Raw genomic sequence first — 16,475 nt, forward strand, 5'->3', positions numbered from 1 at the left:
TTTGTGAATTTTGTCATTTAGCTCCTTGTTGTGAAAAATGTACTGAAGCATTGAAGTTAGACGTGCATTTAAAAATTTAGAGGTCAAAGTAAATTCATCTCTAAAGGTTATGGTGGATTATAAATTCATCCTGAAATTTCACCTACAAGCCCAATATGTCAATGTTTGTTTAGTGCGACAATAGCTGAAGCCCTGTTGTCATTTTTTATGTCCTTAAGCAACAGTTCATACCTTTTGAAAAAAATCCACAATCTGGCCTTTACCCCCCCGAAGTGAAGCACTGACTGCCGAGTCGCATAAAGGTGCGCGCGGTTCGACTGGTCTTGGAACGTGAAACAAGCAACAATTCTACCAGGGCTACTTTGTGTCGACTTTATCCCCTGCGGAACATAACCAATGACAAGGCATTTTCCAATTTTAGAAAGCAGACGGTCATCAAGAAGAGCAACCCTCGCTATTCCCCCGAAGCCCTCCAGTGGCAGCTCACAGCAACACGCAACACATTTACAAGTGCCAGACCACTTCTTGAAGTGTTTATGTGCGTGTGTGTTGCGGGGTGTGACCTTTGATGAGTTCTTTTTAATTGGTTTTGCGATCTGATGCTCATAAATACTGAAAAACAGTGTCCAGTGCACCCATTCATTAGCTCGCTGCTCTTGCCTTCTCAGGCTCAAGTTTACTCAAGGACGAATTGCACTGGTGAGTGCAATCATGGATGCTCCAAAAAAAAAAAAAAAGACAAAATTTAAACTGGTATACAGTGTCCACCCCCTGCCATCTATGAGACTCTGCATTTTAATTTACCTGAGAGACTGTTTACCTGCCTCAGTCGGGGCTACTGTTTTGCTTAGCAACGGAGTTCAAACGGCTTCAGCGGTGAACTTTTTGAAGAATACCATTTATGAAATGAGATCATTACAGTATCAGTATTTTTCTGGCTGACAAAGTCAGGCATCTGTTTTGGAGAGTAGTTTTTGTGTTATGTGGATGAATTTCCCAGTGACTAATGGTATGTTTCAGTCATGTACTGCAGGGTATGATTGCGTATCATTGTATGCAAATATCATCACCCGACTGATTGCGATTGAAGAGGATGCAAAGCGCTATGCTATGCTATGACACTCCAGTATTTCCATAGCTAACAAAGCTATCCCAAAGCTTACATTAATTTTGCCCCTTTTCTACCAAGCAAGTAGTACAATTGAATTAGGCCCACTCTGCAATTTATGGGTTACCCGAAAGACAGAAGAATAATCACCATTTTCGACAAAGTAGTATGGTACCTAAAGGTTGGAGCTAGACACACTGCAGTCCATTGATTGGTTAAATAGAATCAACTGGAAGTGAGAGGAACATAAAATGGCCCTTTTGTCAGAAAAACACTCCCAAGGACAAAGAACACAAAAAGGCCACTACCGTACTGTTGCCATTTACTGTGCCCTTGCGCTTCGTGGCGGAATTTATTGGCAAGTCTCACTTGAAACCGCTGCTATAATGTCCCAGTATTTACGTAACTGACACATTTTACGACGGAGTTCCTTTTCTATGATGGCGATGTGACCCAAATTGGTTCCAAGTCAAAACCAAAAACATTTTTATGAATGCCATTGTTGGCCATGAATATAAAACAAATAAATGACGTTGAAATGAAGTTGAATTGTTGCGGGATCATATATGTATGCTGTTAGTAATAATGTCAACATTATTCATTGGAGGCCTGTAGGTTCGGTCTGCAAAATGTGGGTTTCCTTTGTGATGAACAGTGAACTTTTGACACCTTTATTCTGCAGAAGGGTAGCTAAAGTGTGGCGCTTTAGTCACTGTAGCGCGTTGGTGAGGAGGTCAATCACTTCCATGTCAGGGTTAGAATGGGAAGACGACAAAAAATGGCTTTTTGTCATTTTGGAATAGAGCGCCACATAGTTGTCGTCCGTTGCTGTCCTTTGCCTACAATGTCGTGTTGCTCTTTGCTGTCACACTAATTGCACCGTCTCTCGCTGCTATGACGTCACACTGTTTACTGTACTTGGCTGACGCATACCATCCTGCCTACACGGTGGTGGAAACAAAGCTAGCTAGTGTTCCAAACCATTTCCAGGCAAGCTGAATCGTGCGTCTTGGTAGAAACACTTGAAAGAGCAAAAACCAAATTATGAAGAGGACAAGCAAAAAGTTAGAAGACAAAGCACACACAGCTACACGAAAATGTTTAATTATCATTGAGTGGCATAGTGAGTCACACGTCATGTTAGCCTCATTAAGGAGAGGACTCTAACAAACAGGTTGTGCTCAGAAAACACACTTTACACTTGTGTTGTAATTCAGGCCAAGTTAAGTGCTTGGAAGTCAAAGACGCCAAAATGTGAAGAAAGAAAACCTGCAAATCCCAAATTATATAATATGTATGAGATGATGTACAGGTATGCCGTTTGTATAGTGGCCGGGGAGTGTACTACATTCATCCAGTTTTGTGTCAAATGATCCCAATGGACATACTTTTGAAATGAAGACAGTAACATCTTGAGTCCTCTTACTGTGCATGCATGACACGGCACAGCAGAGCACGGCACTGTACAAAACAAAAATGCACAAGATCGACAGATGCTTCAATACCCTTGAACAAAAAAAAAAAGACCAACCTGCACACAAATGCTCAAAACCTAATGTTTAAGGAATGGAAAGGCTCTGCTGTAGCGTGATATTTACAGCCACATAAATCACAGTCGCCACACGGAGTGAGTAAGCAGCCACTTCTGTAATCAGGCATGAATATTGCTGACATTGTTTTGACTTCAAATTCAACGGTGAGGTGAGGGCAAAAAGTTCCAGAACTGGTGTCAAAAAAAAAGATATACTGTATTTCACATCCAAACTATAAACAAGGAGTTGACCCCTTCAATGTGAGCCGGATGATCAATCCACAAAGACATCCGGGGCCGTATGCTTCGTTCAGTGAGTGAAGAGAGTAGGACTGGGGGGGGGTAAAATGTCGGCTAACTCGGTTAAATTGATCCCAAAACAAAACAAATGATTTTTTCCCTCGAAACTATAATTAATCATTTTAAAACCCGGCACCCGGAACAAAATGATTGGCCACTTCCGTGTTCCCGCATGGACGTTTGTTGCTGCGGACGCTGTCTTGCGGTGACAAATGTCCATGAAGAAGATGCCTAAGGTTTGAGGTCGGGGACAAAAACATGCATGGATACAATTGCTGCGAAATGGAGCTGGCAGAGATTGGAGACTTGAACACGGGAATGTGACTTGTGTGATGACGATCTGGCGGCAGCTCAGCGGATGCCTGCTGTTCGAGGTAACGACAACGCAGCTTGAAATTGGTGTTTTGAAGTGAATTAATACAGAATAAACTTAACCTTTGTCACAGCACATCCCATCATTACTTTACGAGGGCCAAGTTTCTTCCACTGAATTGCCGTGACCGCTCGTTTGTTAAAGCCTCTCCGGCTAACTTAGCTTAGCATAGCTTGCTGCCTGTGTCTCATCGCTAAACGTTGAGCAGTGATGAGTCTAAAGCGATGTTGTTATTGTGGGAAATGTGAGCAAAAATTAAATAAAGAGCAGGTGAGTGTGACAGTCACGGCTGGATCTTTTATTGTATTTTATTTTTGTTTCATTTTAAATCTTTGCGTCCACTGCGGGCCATTGGAGCAGTTTAAATGGCAGCGAGGCACTTGACCCGGTCAGAGGGAGAGCACAACACCAGACCATGGCTTTTAGGAAAATAACAAGAACATTATTTTCAAGTGAGAAGAGTGTCAATTATCAGAGTAATCGATTAAATAATCGATAGGATAAGAAATTCCAAAATGATTAGTTTGTGACAGACGAGGTAAGATTTGTGGCAGGACAACTTGTGATTGCTTCACCATCACAACGTACCTGCTACAATACCCTGAGCATCTGACACTTCCTGGCCAGGAAGAACATCGACTAGTGAATGCTAGTAGTAGTTCGTGTAATCCTCGTCCTTCAGAGTAGGTACGTGCAATACAATTGATGACATCTCTCGTCTTATCAGCTAATTATTTTCACAGAAAATGTACCTGCAGCATAATACAGTCCACACTATACATACAAACTGTAATCATTTTGCCACTTTAACATCTACTGTGTAACAACTTTAAATTTAAATAATAGAGAAAGGATACGGTTTGAGCTTTTTTTTAATTTGCTAAATCCTTAAGAAAACCTAGTAAAAGGAATTTAAAAAATACACTTTGAATAGAAGTATCTGATGTCTGTTTTTCATTACTCCATACCACAAAAGCATATTCTATAATACAGCTTTAAAAAAAAAAATGTATAGACACTAGAGCTTGACCCAGTTCACAACATATACCAAAGGAGGAATGGGACCAGATTAGAGCACTACACAAAAAACAATGACTCAATATGATGGACAGTCCTGCAGTCTCATTAAAAAGTGACTCAGGGGAAATATGCTAGAGGGCATTCCTCACTCACAACGGCACACAAGCTTTATATCTTATTTATGTATTGTGCCTCTCGCAACTTTGGAGACAACCTTTGTTATTGGATCTCAAATGTAGCAATAATCTCACAGTTCTTACAGACGAGTTTTACTCAAATGTGAAAATCAGTATTCTTGTTTCGAACGTGCTCGCGCCATATGTCAATGGGTTGGAAATCTAATTTCTTCGATTATTTCCGCACAGGCCGCTGCTCGTCACGAAACGAGACAAGGCAAGACGAATGTCAATGAGATGCCTGTTCCTGAGAAAACATCTGAGCGCAGCCGCTCATTGAGGATACGAGGGAGTAAAAGTGTCAGCTGGGACTAACTGAAACGAGGCAATGGGATCAAGGTTTCCCTCAAGGCTGGGACAACGTACGACAACGCTGCACGCACTTCAGAGAGTTATGAAATGGCGTAATTCTCCGTCCTGTGTGGAGTTTGCACGCCTTCGTTATGCTTGCATTGGTTTTGTTCTCTCGGGCTTCCTCCCACACTACATTAACATGCATTTAAAGTTCGCCGACGACGTCAAACTGCTCGTGGGTGTGAACGCTGCGAGAGTGAGCGGTTGTTTGGGTATACGGGCCCCGCAACTGACTGTTGCGACCCATTCCACGGTGTACCCCAATCCTCGCCCAAAGTCAGTCGGGACAGGCTCCAGCTCGACCATAACCATACCAAAGAAAGTGGAATAAAAAAATGGATGGATGGATGACTCGTTGACACCGCGGTGGACCAGTGGCTGGCATTTGAGAGGTTCTGGGTTTGAATCTCAGCTCAAGCCCCGCTGTGTGGCTTTTTTATGTCTCCCAATGTTCTCCCAATACTCTGTCCAACTGAATGAGAGTGAATCAAATGACTCCTCATCTCCCTAATGTTTCGGTCTCTTCCTATAGGTAACACATGAGCAAGAGTCATCCTGGCCACTCCAGAGGGCCATGAGACTCAGTCATGCACTACTCCGTGCAGTATTCTTGCGGATGCATCGCTTTTGCCATCACTCTTTGCAGCCCGTGAAAATAAAACCAAATGTAGCAGACCATGACCTTTTCCTTAATCATGATTTACTTTACCCAAAGGAAGCCTAATCATCCTGTTGTGTGAGAGCCAGTTAGCTCAGGAGGTTGACTGCAGCACAAACAGATGGAGTAGCATTCTGTCCATGAAGTAAGATGATGGTAGCAAGGTGCGCTGGGTCGGGCTCACAGGTGGTGGATACTCACCACCAAATGCTTTTATGATAGTAATTATGGCACATTTCTATTTGTTATCATAAACCCAGTACTCCCACTACTAGCGATTGCTGCCTAGCTGTTGAAAGGCAGTGCTAAGGATAAGGCTAAGGTCTCAGCTTGCAAACGTCACATGACCAATCCCAGAAAACAGGTGAGCCATGACGGTTCAGTAATGTCATTTTCAGTCAACAGCAAGTGGCAGCACAAGGCAAAATGGCCGCCCGCTGTGATGGATAAAACTGAGTGGATTTTTTGGCTAAAAATTAACGTCCTGCGAAAACGCGCGTCCTCGTCCTTTTACAGCATTTCGTCCCCTGGCACGGAATGCCCATCAATACCGCGTTTTGACTAGTGGAGGTGCATAGAACATATTGTTGTCAAGAAAATTATTGACTTGACTTCCCCTTAAGGCCTTTTGGACTCTCTACAGCAGACTTTCGTATTCACACTGAGCAAGAGCAGTGTAAAAATGCCTTTCGGCTCACATTGGGATGGACCTCCAGAGGACTTTAATGGGGGTTTAAACCTGATGATTTCATGTTAAATTGCAAAATGGATCAATTATCAGAACACAGTTCTCTTTAACAAAAAATAAATAAATAAATGAAATCCAAATTATTGGTTTCTAAGCAAAGCGGTCTGTCTGGAGAGTGTTCATGTCAATTCATGGTTGTCACTAGAACACCTTGAGTTTCCACAATTAAACTAAGAATATTCCCTTTCTCGCCCAACTCTATTAAACCAGATATATTCGTGTAATTTGTGGCAGTGGCTTTCATCGTCACGCCACACAAAAAGTTTTCAAAGTATCTCGCGCATCTCCATATTGACAACATAATTAAATCATTGGATACTTATTCTCCCTTCCTGCCCTATGCCCGCTGCCCTCGAAGCATCCCATCACTAATGAAATCAGCACACCCGTCTAACTAATGTAGTCATGGCAACTATTTCCCAAATGATCGTGGTGCCCTTCTGCGAACGCATTCCGAGAAAATGCAAACCGATTATGATTCGACCAAAACAGGACACATCTATTTCATACTTAATTGATCTAATTTGATGTACAAGAGGACATCATGCAAACAAACACAGCTAGTCAAAGGGTGGGTATGATCCGTGGATTAGAAGGAATTGTCAATGTTTATATCTCTAATGAGCAAAAAAAAAAAAAAAAGAAATCGGAATAAAGTTATATTTGTACGCACTTTATTGCATTACTAGAGACATTATCAATCAATCAATCACATTTTATTTATATAGCACTTTTCATACATAAAAATGCAACTCAAAGTGCTTTAAAACATTCAAAGCAAAACATAGAATTATTTTCAATCAAAAGAAAAGATAAATTATTTAAAAGTTGTTGAAAGCCAAACTAAAAAGGTGTGTCTTGAGCTTCCTCTTAAAAATATCAACAGTCTCTGCAGACCTGACATCCTCTGGCAGGCTATTCCAAAGGTGAGGACCAAAATGGCTGAATGCAGCCTCGCCATGCATTTTTGTCCTCACCCTTGGAATAAATAAAAGGCCGGCGCCAGAGGACCTCAGGATCCGCGAGGGCTGGTATGATAAAAGCAAATCAGATAAATAAGATGGCCCAAGACCATTAACACATTTATAAACTAATAAAAGTACTTTAAAATCGATCCTGAAACACACAGGGAGCCAATGCAGCAATTTCAAAACTGGCGTAATGTGCTCCCGCCCTCTGGTTCTCGTCAGCACCCGAGCGGCTGAATTCTGCAGTAGTTGCAGTGGTGAAATGCTCTTTTTCGGGAGGCCAGAGAGCAGGGCATTACAGTAATCTAAACGACAGGAAATAAAGGCATGCATCAGCACTTCCGTGTTAGCCTGAGAGAGAAACGGGCGGACTCTGGCGATATTCTTAAGGTGATAAAAACCAATCTTGGTTACATTTTTAATATGAGGAATAAAACTGAGCTCAGAGTCAAAAATGACGCCAAGGTTCTTCACACAGTGTGAGGGATTAAAAATGTGTAGTTTTGGTAAAAGCTTCTCTCTCTGACCTTCGGGACCGATAACTAAAACCTCAGTCTTGTCCTCATTGAGCTGTAGGAAATTATCTGCCATCCATGACTTGATATCTAAAATGCAATTTAAAAGGGTATCAATGGGTCCTGTGTCATCAGGAGACACGGCAATATACAGCTGCGTGTCATCAGCATAGCTGTGAAAGCTGATGCCGTGTCCCCTGATGACATCCCCGAGGGGAAGCATATAAAGATTAAAAAGTAAGGGGCCTAAAATCGAACCTTGAGGAACCCCACATTTGATTTCATGAGTTTTAGAGGAACAAGTATCCATACTTACAAAGAAATATCGGTCTGTGAGATAGGAATAAAACCAGTCAAAAACAGTACCAGAGATGCCCACTAGATTTTTAAGTCTATTTAATAAAATTTGGTGATCTACTGTATCAAAAGCAGCGCTTAGATCCAGTAGCACCAAGACTGTGAGTTTTCTCACGTCTGCAGTGCACCTAATATCATTTAAGATCCTTAAAAGAGCAGTCTCCGTACTGTGGTTCATCCTAAAACCAGATTGATATTTCTCAAAAATATTATTTGTATTTAAAAAATGATTCAACTGGATGAAAACCAGTTTTTCTAAAATCTTACTTAAAAACGGTAAGTTGGATACGGGTCTGTAGTTATTAAAAACGCTCGGGTCAGAACCGCTCTTCTTCAGAAGGGGCTTCACCACCGCCGTTTTAAAGGCAGCGGGGAAGACGCCTGTCTGAAGAGAGCAATTGACTATATTTAAAATTTGTTCTTCAAAAAATCCATAAAATGTCTTAAAAAGAAATGTGGGAATTGGATCCAAAAGGCAGGTTGTTGGGTTTACCTGGGAGAAAACTCGAACAAGTGTCCTTGCATCAACCAGGGCAAAACTTTCCAGTGTTTCCTCATGTAAATATGATTGTCCGGGTTTATTAAAACTTGTGTTTTGACGGGCTAAAAGACTGGATCTTATGTCATCGATTTTACTTCTGAAGTGGTCTGCAAAGTCCTCACAGAGAGCATCTGTTGGTCTCTGTGGGGACTTATTAAAATCAGAACTAGTTAAAAGTTCAAAGGTGGAGAAGAGAACCCTGGGGTTGTTTTTATTGACTGTAATGAGGTTTGAGAAATAGGAAGATCTTGCCAGTTTTACTGTTTTATTGTAAGATTTCAGTTGTTCGCATAAAATTTCATAGTGTACTGTAAGTTTACTTTTTCTCCACCTCCTCTCTGCACTCCTGCATTTTCTCTTTGATATTTTGATAGCATTGTTTCTCCACGGGGGTACAGTCTTTGTTTTTGTTGTTTTAATTAAAAGTGGAGCTACTGAATCTAATGATGATTTAAGATGTAGGTTAAAATTGTCAACAATAAGATCACAGGGTGCAGGTAAAATGTCAGCAGGAGTGTTTTTTAAGATCTCGATAAAATTTGCTGCCACCTCAGAAGATAGGTAGCGTTTCTTCACTGTTCTGACCGGGACTGCTAGATGGTTAAAACTGGCGATGTTAAAATAGACACAGTAGTGGTCTGACACTGCCAAGTCAACAACAGAGGACACACCAGCAGACAAGCCATAGGTTATAACCAAATCCAGGGTGTGTCCTCTGTTGTGAGTTGGCTGCAAGACGTGCTGTTTAAAATCCAAGCAGTTTAAAAGGTTTGAAAAATCTCTGGATAGTGGGTCCGAGATGTTGTCCATGTGTATATTAAAATCGCCAGTTATTAATATCCTGTTATAACTGGAATATAAAATGGATAAGAATTCTGAAAATTCTGTAATAAAAGAAGTGGAATGATGGGGAGGTCTATAGACGGTAATGCAGAGAATAGGGGGACTGCTAAAAACAAAGGCATGGTGTTCAAACGATAAATAGCTGCTAAAAATGATCTCCTTTGATAAAAGAGTATTAATAAAAATTGATGCAGTCCCGCCTCCTCTTTTGCCATCCCTTGTAGAAAATAAAAAGTTAAAATTCGGTGGGCAAGCCTCGTTGAGAGCAACTGGAGCATCTGTACCAAGCCATGTCTCAGACAAAAGTATACCATGTAAATCATTGTCTAAAATCAGGTCGTTTATGATAAAAGTTTTGTTTAAAAGGGAGCGCACGTTCAGCACGGCCAGATTAATTATTGTGCTGGACGTGCGCTCATGGTGGTACGAATGAGCAGTATTAACATATACTAGATTACCACTGTTAAAACCACGTTGTTTGTGTGTGCAAGGGAAGCGTCTGCCGGTGATGGTTTCAATGGGAAAATTGTCCGATAGTGGTAATGATAATGAGGGCCTGCAGGGGGAGCTAGTGAGGGTGGTGGTACTGTGAGCAGCTGGTATTGGCCTGTAAGTGATGGTAGTGACATTGTCATTGCAGCGTTTATGAGTAGAAGAAGAAATATGATTGGTAAACAAGAGTCAGCTGGGAGTGGAATTGGTTACGACATGGTGGATGTTAGCGGCTAAAATCTTGCTACCAAGAGAGTTCGGATGAACACCATCCGGCTGGTAAAAAGACGGGCGATTCCAGAATAGGTTAAAGTTGTCAATAAATGCAAAGTCAAGGTGGCCACAAGTGCGTAGGAGCCACGTGTTCAAGCTTAAAAGGCGGCTGAAGCGCTCGGCTCCGCGAGACAATGCCGGCAAAATGCCACTCACCCAGACCGAGAGATCGCAGGTTCTTAACAAGGCAAAGAGGGCGTGAAAGTCTCTCTTCGTCTGCTCAGACTGTCGGCGTATTGTCTCGTTTGTCCCAACGTGAACGATGAGCCGGGTAATGGATGATGGCAGAGAGTCAAGAACACCCGGCAGGATGTTAACTATGTCCATGACTTTCGCTCCGGGAAAACAGCGGGTGACGCAGCCGGGATAGTGAGTACGTCTAATGGTGCTGTCGCCAATTATAACGGTGGTCGGTGGGTGACGTGAGGAGGGAACGCCAAGGGACTCACCACCGGCGGAAGATTCACGACCCCACTGTCCAGGATGGCTCCGCCGAGGCCGAGTGAAGACGGTGGATGACACCGATGAGTGTCGCCGATGATGCTGGTGATGACGACCACCCTTGTACCGGGACACCGCGTCCCGGAGCAGCCCGACGCGTGAGTGGACGGCCGTGTCACCGGCGGACCCGCCCAACATGGGGTTCCCGGCCGAGGTCGTCGCCGTGGGTGGCGGGGAATCCGAGGGAGCCCCTGGGAGCACAGCCCCAGCGTCGGACGCAGCAGTCGGTGTCTCCGACTGCTGTAGTGCAGTGATGGGAACAGGAGACTCACTCGCCAGGGCGGCGAACCGATTCCCCAGGACCAGTTGGGGGCGGTGGGGTTGCTCCCCGGCCCTCCGGCCGCGGGACACCACCTTGACCCAGGTGTCACTCTGCAACGGTGTCGAGCAGGATGGCCCCGGGCAGGCAATTGGATCCCACTTCGCCGTGTCCGAGAGGCCAGCCGCCTCAGCCGTCATTGTCGCCGACAGGATTTCACGAGCGCGCCTTCTCATGACCACCGCGGAGAGTTCGGGGAAACGGGTCGCGAAGCAAGAGATGACCGATTCCTTCTCATGGAGCTCCTCTGAGAGACGACGAATATCCCTTCTTAGGTCAGAGATTGTCTTATTTGCCTTCTCCAGTAGGCCATTGTGTTCGTCGCTGTCGTCTGAAGGCATTTTAATACACTAGCTCCAAGCTAGCCCCAAGCTAGCCCGTTTCCGTCTCACGCTAGCTGTATGCTAGTCCGCGAGATCAAGCGACCCAGAGATTAACAAAAATTTAAATAGATAAAAAATAAGATAAAAATAGTCTCCAAAAATTAAAAAGAGTAAAAACGCAACGCGCATTAAGCGGGAGCAGCCTTGTGGCCTCTACCAAATATCGTAAATAGTTACCAGTGCTTGAAAGAAGGCGTGCAAAATAACCATAGAAGTCTCCGGACATTATCATTTGATCCTACGTGCCTTCAAAACAGACAGCAAGTCAATGGGGTGAAATTAGCACGTCAATATGTCTGCATTTCATTAACTTTGCTACGGTTCAGCGAGTGTTCAGTAGCATCAGTAGGTAGGAGTCACTTGATTTTGTTACAGTTGGCTTACGCATTTCTCGGTGAAGAGCCGACGCCTTGTCTCTTCTGACCACGGACAGGCACAATAATCAACTAGTCGTACAACAAGAAAAAGTGCGACGTGAGGTCAACTGTGATATTTGTGTCGTAGCATTTGACTGGAAATCAGTACAAGAACAGTTATAAAAAAAAATTGTGCTCTTCATCTCAAGATGTATGTGAGGAAAAGTTGTGATCTGCAACAATAAATATTTTAAATCAATGGTTTACGTACTTTCCAATAGCCGATCAAGGAAATTTAGTCACGTCACAAAGGCCCACCCATAAAATCGGTTCTTGAAAAAGCATCTTTGGTATTTTACATAATTTACGATGAATATAAAATAACCAGTTAAAAATGTATACAGCAAATGAGCTGACTCTTGCTGCATCCATTATATTCGAATGGGTCCCATCCATCACCGCTTCTCCGTTCTATCGTGCGGGTTAGCAGGAAAATAAAACAAACCCCCCGTGTTTGCAACTGCATGGCCCCTAGCCAACTTATCATGTGGTGCCGCTGTGATATTACACAAACTCAAGTGAAACTCAATCCGAACGGAAAATACACTGACCATGACCTCTCGCAATCCTTGGCCCAAACCAGCCAAGGACCTTTGCTGCATATCGTTGCCCATCTGTTGCTCCTTTGATATCCACTCTCCTATTTACTGGTACTTTCAAATTCTTTGCCTGTAGGCATCAAAAACACACCAAAAGTAAACGTAGCAAATAAGCACCAAGACAAGCCTCTTAATTAGAGGATCGAATCCCCTAAACCCTCCGAAAATAAATAATGTTAAATATGTTTACCATAACTTGTTAGATGTTAAGCCGCTGCACTGACAATTTATTTATAGAGCCGTTTGTGTTTTCATTTCTTTATGAATATTTAAAAACGTGCTATTTAATAGGCGAGAATTCTGATGGGATTTTTCCAGACAATACATTAACAGCAGCGCTTTGTTTTGAAACCAATTATTTCGAAATGGGTTTTTGTGCCACCCCAAAAAAAAAAAAAAAAAAAAAGGATGTTACATTGAGCAATCCATACACAGAACAAGGCAGGTTGGGCTCAGGCGAATTTAAACTGATACATTGCTCACTAGGGGTTGAACAGACAAATCGACTACTCAACTTTGCTACTCCACAATGACGTTTGATGTGTGAACTCGACAAGTTGTTGATTCATGTTTTTACCAGGATTTTGAACACCTTTCCGGGCCACACCATTAAAGCGGAATTTTTGCACGGCACAAGAATACGTTTGTGATTATTTGCACCCATCCAATCATTTTCTATACCCGTCACCCAACATGCAGAACCCAATGCTGCGCTGGGCCCAGAACGAGGACAACAGGTTTCCCAGTTTCGCAAACCAAATTCTGCAAAACATTACCGGTCTGTCCCAGCGGCAAACATGCCGAGCAAAACGATTTTTTCTTTTTCCCCCCCTCGGGCTGTAAACAACCATCAGGTGACAGTAAGCGAGCCTTCACCCACACCACTGTACATCAAAGCTACTGCGCTCTAATGTGTATGTTCTACCATGAGTTCAGAACTTGCCGAGAGAAATTCAGCCAATCCATCTACTATACTGCAGATAGCTTCCTTATAGAGAAGGAGAACCATTTACACTCACATTCACGTCAGGCGAAGTCAGGCGGGTGAACGCTAATTTGTCCAATCCATTTTTAATAACTCATCAACTAATAGAATGTTCCTCTTTCCCATAGTTGATTAAGGGAAATTTAATTTTGCTATCGCTATTCGGGTAGTTAATTTCATGTTTAGGGAGCAGGGATTTAATCATGCCCGAGAGCAAGACAAAAGCTTGCAACGATTATTGACAGGGGTGCACATAAGTGGTGCGCAAGTGCGCGCCACATTTGATTGCCTCGGTGCACATTTGCATTCCAAGCATATTGCGGCCGCACGTCTGTGACTGCAGCTCAGTGCCTGCCGTCGAAAAGTACAAGTAAAGTTAGCAGACACGACAATTGCTTCCCAGGTATAACTTGAGAATAAAATGACAACTAAAACGTCGACGTCCAGCTACGGTATCAGTTGTGATTCTCTTATTTTGAAGTTGGCTCCGCGGCGCGTTTCGTAGTATGAACAACCGTTATGGCGGCCACTCGGAGTGTGACAATATCCCGATATGGTGGTATATCACGATGTTTTGTCTTCTGATCCATTATCGATACGCCTCCGCCAAGTTTCGATATGTTAAATTGATATCCGGACGCTGTGAAGGCTCCTTCATTTTTCATTGCTAAGTGAGCAATTACTTGGCGGTTCGGAAGTCGCCAGGTGAAGAAGACAAACAATGGGAGACAACATGGCTGAAGCAAGCGAACGACTAAAATTAAAAGTGTTAAACATGATGTGACCAGCGGGCCCTGCTCTGACCAGATGTGCTGTCAATCTTTCCGTTCATCCGTGAGGTCATTGGGTCGGGAAAAAAAAAAATGAGCACCAAACAACAACCTCTGGCGCTCATCTGAGAACCGAACCATTTTTTTATATGCACCCCCGGCTAGAGGCTATTGATGAGGCTTGAAAAGAAAAACATACTCCATTTCCATAAAATACATTCTTTATCGACCGAAACGTGTTCATGTATTAGCTGCAGCATACAAATCTAACCCCATGTGTGTTTATGCACCAATAGGGATTAATAAATCATGAGGAAGATCATACAAAGAAACTTGGCAAAGAGGGGAACCAAAATGAATAATAAATCAGATGAGGGATTGGACCACGAAGACGTGTTGAAGCATAGCATGACTGACAGCTCTTATAACGCGCTCCCTCGTGGTCATGCATAGGAGCAACACTCGTTCACGTTCCACGAGCTCTGTGTAACCACTCTCCCGTGGGGACCCAGCGAAAGAAGCTGACACGCAGACTCAAGCAGGCGAGATACTACTCATGGGTGCTCGCATCAGCAATAGACACCTATATGTCTTTGCAAACGGGAAATCGTGTTTCTGCGACACCTGTGACGTGCTGTCAGGTTCCTTTATCAGCAGGTGAAAGCTTTTTGGTGGGTGACTGAATTTTCAGGTGTCTGTAATCTACTTGAGTGTTTATTGTTTTGATGACTAAGTTTTAACTTTTAGTCCCTTCATTTGAAACCATTTCGATCATTTGTACTGTTGCTGCTTTGTTGTTGTTGTTGTTATTACCTTGTTTTAAATCCCCACCAACGGACTGAAGATAATTATTTGACGCTGTCGGCTCCAACGGCTGCGTTGTGGCAGCATGAAAACCCATCAGCTCCTGGCATTCAAAAATGTCTATTCTGAAAAAACAAAACTTACAAGTAAAGCATATTTTTTTCCCCATTGTTATGATTAGTTAATCATAGCCTTTTTTGTTACTCTGTTACATGAGTAGGGAAATTGGGAACACGTTTTTAAAAGCCTGATCCAGCTTTAGCTAGCAGTAGCAAAGCTGTACTTTTTTACTTTAACTAGTACCATAGCTAAGTGCTTTGACTTATCTAGTATATTTTTTTAAACAACATCTGTACTCGTACAGCGCTTAATATAATTGCATTTTTACAACGTGAAATAGGGACTAATGATGCGTGTACACAGTGAGACCATTTAAAAAAAATAAAAAATTAAAAAGAACTGTGGCTGTCACACTTATGACTCACAGTTGGCTAACTGCATATGTAACCGTGTTGCACAACATCTCACCACTATTCTGTTAGAATATTGTTCACTTCGCTCAATCCGTGCTATTTTTTTTTTTTTTTTTTTTTCAGGCTTTAATTTAGCAGACTGCCATTGCGCTTTGACACGCAACTCCAGGGCGCTTGTGGGGATGATGTGGCAGTCGTGCGTCTCCTGAGTGGTGTAGAAGTAAGTCTGTGTCTAGGAATTTTGAGGGTAAAAAAAATTCTGTTACAAATTCTAATTCATTTTTGAATGATTTTTTTGCAGGCAATTTTTTCTACATGTTCAATTTCAATGCTGAAAATTTACAATTTTAGGAATTCTGATGGTAAAAGAAATTCAGTTACAAATTCGAATTCAAATTCCAATGGCACAGATTTAATTCGATAGAGTGGCACCAACTAACAAGTAGCCCTTTGCCATTCCCCCTGGCAGTTTTACCTGAACGAAAGGTGCACCAAAGTACATTTGATGCTGTACTTGAACCATTTGAGGTATCGGCATAGTTTCGGTCCCTTTTTGAAGGTAACACTTTGAATTTTTCTCCTCAACTGTCAGAATCTTTTTAAGTGCTACTGGCACTGAATTATGGAAGTTTGAATACATGGGTCGCCCGTGGGTCGGCCTTCCTATATGTATATCCGTTTTCTCTGCCATTTATCCTGCTCATAGCTGAAGTTTATCCAAGGTGACTTCAACAGACTGCACCCTGGTCTGCCCGCCAGTGAGTTAACGTATGTGTATTCGGAACCACCTTCATTGAGTGACAATTAAGTCGGGCAAATGAACCACTATGCCATCAGAAACCTACTAAAAAAAGATTCAAGTGTACAGTAGAGTGGAACCAAATAGACAGTTGCAGATATTTTACAATGTCTTTTATTATCTGATGCATTGAGTTCATCGAGGCTCTTAAAAGGAATTCCTCGTCAGT

General features: G+C 42.7%; 1 protein-coding gene and 1 long non-coding RNA gene across 3 annotated transcripts in view; one reads left to right on the plus strand and one right to left on the minus strand.

The window, feature by feature from the left end:
- pde4d (phosphodiesterase 4D, cAMP-specific) overlaps window positions 1–16,475 on the minus strand; it is a 164,228-nt gene that overhangs the window by 139,527 nt on the left and 8,226 nt on the right. The window lies entirely within an intron of this gene.
- LOC147147067 (uncharacterized) lies at window positions 3,092–5,537 on the plus strand. Its single transcript, XR_015086835.1, has 2 exons — window positions 3,092–3,313; window positions 4,698–5,537. It is a non-coding gene; the product is annotated as an uncharacterized LOC147147067 (long non-coding RNA).

This window comes from Filicampus tigris, chromosome 5 (assembly GCF_054856515.1).
Source record: "Filicampus tigris isolate MCC_2025a chromosome 5, RoL_Ftig_1.0, whole genome shotgun sequence".
Taxonomy (NCBI): Eukaryota; Metazoa; Chordata; class Actinopteri; order Syngnathiformes; family Syngnathidae; genus Filicampus; species Filicampus tigris.